General features: G+C 45.6%; 4 non-coding genes and 18 pseudogenes across 4 annotated transcripts in view; all 22 read left to right on the forward strand.

Moving 5' to 3' along the window:
• Window positions 1–23: 23 nt before the first annotated feature.
• LOC142155331 (5S ribosomal RNA) lies at window positions 24–141 on the forward strand (annotated as a pseudogene).
• Window positions 142–222: 81 nt separating this feature from the next.
• On the forward strand, window positions 223–341 carry LOC142155223 (5S ribosomal RNA; annotated as a pseudogene).
• Window positions 342–421: 80 nt separating this feature from the next.
• LOC142154114 (5S ribosomal RNA) lies at window positions 422–540 on the forward strand (annotated as a pseudogene).
• An 81-nt stretch (window positions 541–621) lies between these two features.
• Window positions 622–740, forward strand: LOC142153767 (5S ribosomal RNA; annotated as a pseudogene).
• An 80-nt stretch (window positions 741–820) lies between these two features.
• Window positions 821–939, forward strand: LOC142153788 (5S ribosomal RNA; annotated as a pseudogene).
• A 240-nt stretch (window positions 940–1,179) lies between these two features.
• Window positions 1,180–1,298, forward strand: LOC142153697 (5S ribosomal RNA). The gene has a single exon (XR_012691558.1). It is a non-coding gene; the product is annotated as a 5S ribosomal RNA (ribosomal RNA).
• Window positions 1,299–1,379: 81 nt separating this feature from the next.
• LOC142154322 (5S ribosomal RNA) lies at window positions 1,380–1,498 on the forward strand (annotated as a pseudogene).
• Window positions 1,499–1,578: 80 nt separating this feature from the next.
• On the forward strand, window positions 1,579–1,697 carry LOC142155153 (5S ribosomal RNA). The gene has a single exon (XR_012691704.1). It is a non-coding gene; the product is annotated as a 5S ribosomal RNA (ribosomal RNA).
• Window positions 1,698–1,939: 242 nt separating this feature from the next.
• LOC142153985 (5S ribosomal RNA) lies at window positions 1,940–2,058 on the forward strand (annotated as a pseudogene).
• Window positions 2,059–2,138: 80 nt separating this feature from the next.
• On the forward strand, window positions 2,139–2,257 carry LOC142154040 (5S ribosomal RNA; annotated as a pseudogene).
• Window positions 2,258–2,338: 81 nt separating this feature from the next.
• Window positions 2,339–2,456, forward strand: LOC142154964 (5S ribosomal RNA; annotated as a pseudogene).
• Window positions 2,457–2,540: 84 nt separating this feature from the next.
• LOC142154581 (5S ribosomal RNA) lies at window positions 2,541–2,659 on the forward strand (annotated as a pseudogene).
• Window positions 2,660–2,930: 271 nt separating this feature from the next.
• LOC142154883 (5S ribosomal RNA) lies at window positions 2,931–3,049 on the forward strand (annotated as a pseudogene).
• Window positions 3,050–3,130: 81 nt separating this feature from the next.
• LOC142153872 (5S ribosomal RNA) lies at window positions 3,131–3,249 on the forward strand (annotated as a pseudogene).
• An 81-nt stretch (window positions 3,250–3,330) lies between these two features.
• On the forward strand, window positions 3,331–3,449 carry LOC142156392 (5S ribosomal RNA). The gene has a single exon (XR_012692459.1). It is a non-coding gene; the product is annotated as a 5S ribosomal RNA (ribosomal RNA).
• Window positions 3,450–3,534: 85 nt separating this feature from the next.
• On the forward strand, window positions 3,535–3,653 carry LOC142155580 (5S ribosomal RNA; annotated as a pseudogene).
• A 281-nt stretch (window positions 3,654–3,934) lies between these two features.
• LOC142154892 (5S ribosomal RNA) lies at window positions 3,935–4,053 on the forward strand (annotated as a pseudogene).
• An 83-nt stretch (window positions 4,054–4,136) lies between these two features.
• LOC142154172 (5S ribosomal RNA) lies at window positions 4,137–4,255 on the forward strand (annotated as a pseudogene).
• An 80-nt stretch (window positions 4,256–4,335) lies between these two features.
• Window positions 4,336–4,454, forward strand: LOC142154468 (5S ribosomal RNA; annotated as a pseudogene).
• An 81-nt stretch (window positions 4,455–4,535) lies between these two features.
• Window positions 4,536–4,644, forward strand: LOC142155372 (5S ribosomal RNA; annotated as a pseudogene).
• Window positions 4,645–4,725: 81 nt separating this feature from the next.
• LOC142153996 (5S ribosomal RNA) lies at window positions 4,726–4,844 on the forward strand (annotated as a pseudogene).
• Window positions 4,845–4,924: 80 nt separating this feature from the next.
• The window catches only part of LOC142153344 (5S ribosomal RNA), a 119-nt gene continuing 43 nt past the window's right edge, over window positions 4,925–5,000 (forward strand). Inside the window, exon 1 of the ribosomal RNA XR_012691480.1 lies at window positions 4,925–5,000. This exon is cut by the window's right edge and continues 43 nt beyond it. This is a non-coding gene — a ribosomal RNA (5S ribosomal RNA).

Raw genomic sequence — 5,000 nt, forward strand, 5'->3', positions numbered from 1 at the left:
ATGTAGTTCATTTGAAATCCAATACCTACAGCACACCACCTTGAACAAGCCCAATATCGTCTGATCTTGGAAGCTAAGCAGGGTCAGGCCTGGTTAGCACTTGGATGGGAGACCACCTGGGAATACCAGGTGCTGTAGGCTTTTTTTTTTTCTCTCTTGTTCCGGCTTCCTTCAATGCTGGTTTTGAGATGTATAAGAGATGTAGGTCATTAGGAAAACAATATCTACAGCCACTCCAACCTGAACAAGCAGAATCTCATCTGATCTTGGAAGCTAAGCAGGGCTGGGCCTGTTTAGTACTTGGATGGGAGACCACCTGATAATACCAGGTGCTGTAGGCTTTTTTTTTTCTCTCTTGTTCCGGCTTCCTTCAATGCTGGTTTTGAGATGTATAAGAGATGTAGGTCAATAACAAACAAATACCTACAGCCACACTAACCTGAACAAGCCCAATCTCGTCTGATCTTGGAAGCTAAGCAGGGCCGGACCTGGTTAGTACTTTGATGGGAGCCCACCTGGGAATACCAGGTGCTGTAGGCCTTTTTTTTTTCTCTCTTGTTCCGGCTTCCTTCAATGCTTGTTTTTAGATGTATAAGAGATGTAGGGCAATAGGAAAACAATACCTACAGCCACACCACCCTGAACAAGCCCAATCTCTTCTGATCTTGGAAGCTAAGCAGGGCTGGGCCTGGTTAGTACTTAGATAGGAGACCACCTGGAAATACCAGGTGCTGTAGGCTTTTTTTTTTCTCTCTTGTTCCGGCCTCCTTCAATGCTGGTTTTGAGATGTATAAGAGATGTAGGTCAATAGAAAACCAATACCTACAGCCACACCACCCTGAACAAGCCCAATCTCGTCTGATCTTGGAAGCTAAGCAGAGCCGGGCCTGGTTAGTACTTGGATGCGAGACCACCTGGGAATACCAGGTGCTGTAGGCCTTTTTTTTTTTCTCTCTTGTTCCGACTTCCTTCAATGCTGGTTTTGAGATGTATAAGAGATGTAGGTCAATAGGAAACCAATACCTACATCCACACCACCCTGAACAAGCCCAATCTCGTCTGATCTTGAAAGCTAAGCAGGTCCGGGCCTGGTTAGTACTTTTTTTTTCTCTCTTGTTCTGGCTTCCTTTAATGCTGGTTTTGAGATGTATAAGAGATGTAGGTCAATAGGAAACCAATACCTACAGCCACACCACCCTGAACAAGCCCAATCTCGTCTGATCTTGGAAGCTAAGCAGGGCCGGGCCTGGTTAGTACTTGGATGGGAGACCACCTGGGAATACCAGGTGCTGTAGGCATTTTTTTTTTCTCTCTTGTTCCGGCTTCCTTCAATGCTGGTTTTGAGATGTATAAGAGATGTAGGTCAATAGAAATCCAATACCTACAGCCACACCACCCTGAACAAGCCCAATCTCGTGTGATCTTGGAAGCTAAGCTGGGCCGGACCTGGTTAGTACTTGAATGGCAGACCACTTGGGAATACCAGGTGCTGTAGGCCTTTTTTTTTTCTCTCTTGTTCCGGCTACCTTCAATGCTGGTTTTGAGATTATAAGAGATGTAGGTCAATAGCAAACCAATACCTACAGCCACACCACCCTGAACAAACCCAATCTCATCTGATCTTGGAAGCTAAGCAGGGCCAGGCCTGGTTAGTACTTGGATGGGAGACCACCTGGGAATACCAGGTGCTGTAGGTCTTTTTTTTTTTCTCTTTCTTGTTCCGGCTTCCTTTAATGCTGGTTTTGAGATGTATAAGAGATGTAGGTCAATAGGAAACCAATACCTACATCCACACCACCCTGAACAAGCCCAATCTCGTCTGATCTTGAAAGCTAAGCAGGTCCGGGCCTGGTTAGTACTTTTTTTTTCTCTCTTGTTCTGGCTTCCTTTAATGCTGGTTTTGAGATGTATAAGAGATGTAGGTCAATAGGAAACCAATACCTACAGCCACACCACCCTGAACAAGCCCAATCTCGTCTGATCTTGGAAGCTAAGCAGGGCCGGGCCTGGTTAGTACTTGGATAAGAGGCCACCTGGGAATACCAGGTGCTGTAGGCCTTTTTTTTTCTCTCTTGTTCCGGCTTCCTTCAATGCTGGTTTTCAGATGTATAAGAGATGTAGGTCATTAGGAAACCAATACCTACAGCCACACCACCCTGAACAAGCCCAATCTCATCTGATCTTGGAAGCTAAGCAGGGCCAGGCCTGGTTAGTACTTGAATGGCAGACCACCTGGGAATACTAGGTGCTGTAGGCTTTTTTTTTTTCTCTCTTGGTCCGGCTTCCTTTAATGCTGGTTTTGAGATGTATAAGAGATGTAGTTCATTTGGAAACCAATACCTACAGCACACCACCTTGAACAAGCCCAATATCGTCTGATCTTGGAAACTAAGCAGGGTCGGGCATGGTTAGTACTTGGATGGGAGACCACCTGGGAATACCAGGTGCTGTAGGCCTTTTTTTCTTTTCTCTCTTTTGTTCCGGCTTCCTTAATGCTGGTTTTGAGATGTATAAGAGATGTAGGTCATTAAGCAACCAATACCTAGAGTCACACCACCCTGAGCAAGCCCAATCTCATCTGATCTTGGAAGCTAAGCAGAGCCAGGCCTGGTTAGTACTTAAATGGGAGACCACCTGGGAATACCAGGTGCTGTAGGCTTTTTTTTTTCTCTCTTGTTCCGGCCTCCTTCAATGCTGGTTTTGAGATGTATAAGAGATGTAGGTCAATAGGAAACCAATACCTACAGCCACACCACCCTGAACAAGCCCAATCTCGTCTGATATTGAAAGCTAAGCAGGGCCAGGCCTGGTTAGTACTTGGATGGGGGAATACCAGGTGCTGTAGGCCTTTTTTTTTATCTCTCTTGTTCTAACTTACTTCAATGCTTGTTTTCAGATGTATAAGAGATGTAGGTCATTAGAAAACCAATACCTACAGCCACACCACCCTGAACAAGCACAATCTCATCTGATCTTGAAAGCTAAGCAGAGCCAGGCCTGGTTAGTACTTGGATGGGAGGCCACCTGGGAATACAAGGTGCTGTAGGCCTTTTCTTTTTCTCTCTTGTTCCGGCTTCCTTCAATGCTGGTTTTGAGATGTATAAGAGATGTAGGTCAATAGAAATCCAATACCTACAGCCACACCACCCTGAACAAGCCCAATCTCGTCTGATCTTGGAAGCTAAGCTGGGCCGGACCTGGTTAGTACTTGAATGGCAGACCACCTGGGAATACCAGGTGCTGTAGGCCTTTTTTTTTTTCTCTCTTGTTCCGGCTTCCTTCAATGCTGGTTTTGAGATTATAAGAGATGTAGGTCAATAGCCAACAAATACCTACAGCCACACCACCCTGAACAAAACCAATCTCATCTGATCTTGGAAGCTAAGCAGGGCCAGGCCTGGTTAGTACTTGGATGGGAGACCACCTGGGAATACCAGGTGCTGTAGGCTTTTTTTTTTTTTCTCTCTCTTGTTCCGGCTTCCTTTAATGCTGGTTTCGAGATGTATAAGAGATGTAGCTCATTAGGAAACCAATATCTACTGGCACACCACCCTGAACAAGCCCAATCTTGTCTTATCTTGGAAGCTAAGCAGGGCTAGACCTGGTTAGTACTTAGATGGGAGACCACCTAGGAATACCAGGTGCTGTAGGCTTTTTTTTTTTCTCTCTTGTTCCGGCTTCCTTCAATGCTGGTTTTGAGATGTATAAGGGATGTAGGTCATTAGGAAAACAATATCTACAGCCACTCCAACCTGAACAAGCAGAATCTCATCTGATCTTGGAAGCTAAGCAGGGCCAGGCCTGCTTAGTACTTAGATGGGAGAACACCTGGGAATACCAAGTGCTGTAGGCTTTTTTTTTTTCTCTCTTGTTCTGGCTTCCTTCAATGCTGGTTTTGAGATGTATAAGGGATGTAGGTCATTAGGAAACCAATATCTACAGCCACTCTACCCTGAACAAGCACAATCTCGTCTTATCTTGGAAACTAAGCAGGGACGGGCCTGGTTAGTACTTGGATGGGAGACCACCTGGGAATACCAGGTGCTGTAGGCCTTTTTTTTTTTTTCTCATTTGTTCTGGCTTCCTTAATGCTGGTTTTGAGATGTATAAGAGATGTAGGTCATTAAGCATCCAAAACCTACAGCCACACCACCCTGAACAAGCCCAATCTCATCTGATCTTGGAAGCTAAGCAGGGCCGGGCCTGGTTAGTACTTGGATAAGAGGCCACCTGTGAATACCAGGTGCTGTAGGACTTTTTTTTTCTCTCTTGTTCCGGCTTCCTTCAATGCTGGTTTTGAGATGTATAAGAGATGTAGGTCATTAGGAAACCAATACCTACAGTCACACCACCCTGAGCAAGCCCAATCTCGTCTGATCTTGGAAACTAAGCAGGGCCAGGTCTGGTTAGTACTTGGATAGGAGACCACCTGGGAATACCAGGTGCTGTAGGCCTTTTTTTTTTCTCTCTTGTTCCGGCTTCCTTCAATGCTGGTTTTGAGATGTATAAGAGATGTAGGTCAATAGGAAACCAATACCTACAGCCACACCACCCTGAACAAGCCTGATCTTGGAAGCTAAGCAGGGCCGGGCCTGGTTAGTACTTGGATGGGAGACCACCTGGGAATAACAGGTGCTATAGGCTTTTTTTTTTTCTCTCTTTTTCCGGCTTCCTTCAATGCTGGTTTTGAGATGTATAAGAGATGTAGGTCAATAGGAAAACAATACCTACAGCCACACCACCCTGAACAAGCCCAACCTCGTCTGATCTTGGAAGCTAAGCAGGGCTGGGCCTGGTTAGTACTTGGATGGGAGACCACCTGGAAATACCAAGTGCTGTAGGCTTTTGTTTTTCTCTCTTGTTCCGGCCTCGTTCAATGCTGGTTTTGAGATGTATAAGAGATGTAGGTCAATAGGAAACCAATACCTACAGCCACACCACCCTGAACAAGCCCAATCTTGTCTGATCTTGGAAGCTAAGCAGAGCTGGGCCTGGTTAGT

This window comes from Mixophyes fleayi, chromosome 4 (assembly GCF_038048845.1).
Source record: "Mixophyes fleayi isolate aMixFle1 chromosome 4, aMixFle1.hap1, whole genome shotgun sequence".
Lineage (NCBI taxonomy): Eukaryota > Metazoa > Chordata > Amphibia > Anura > Limnodynastidae > Mixophyes > Mixophyes fleayi.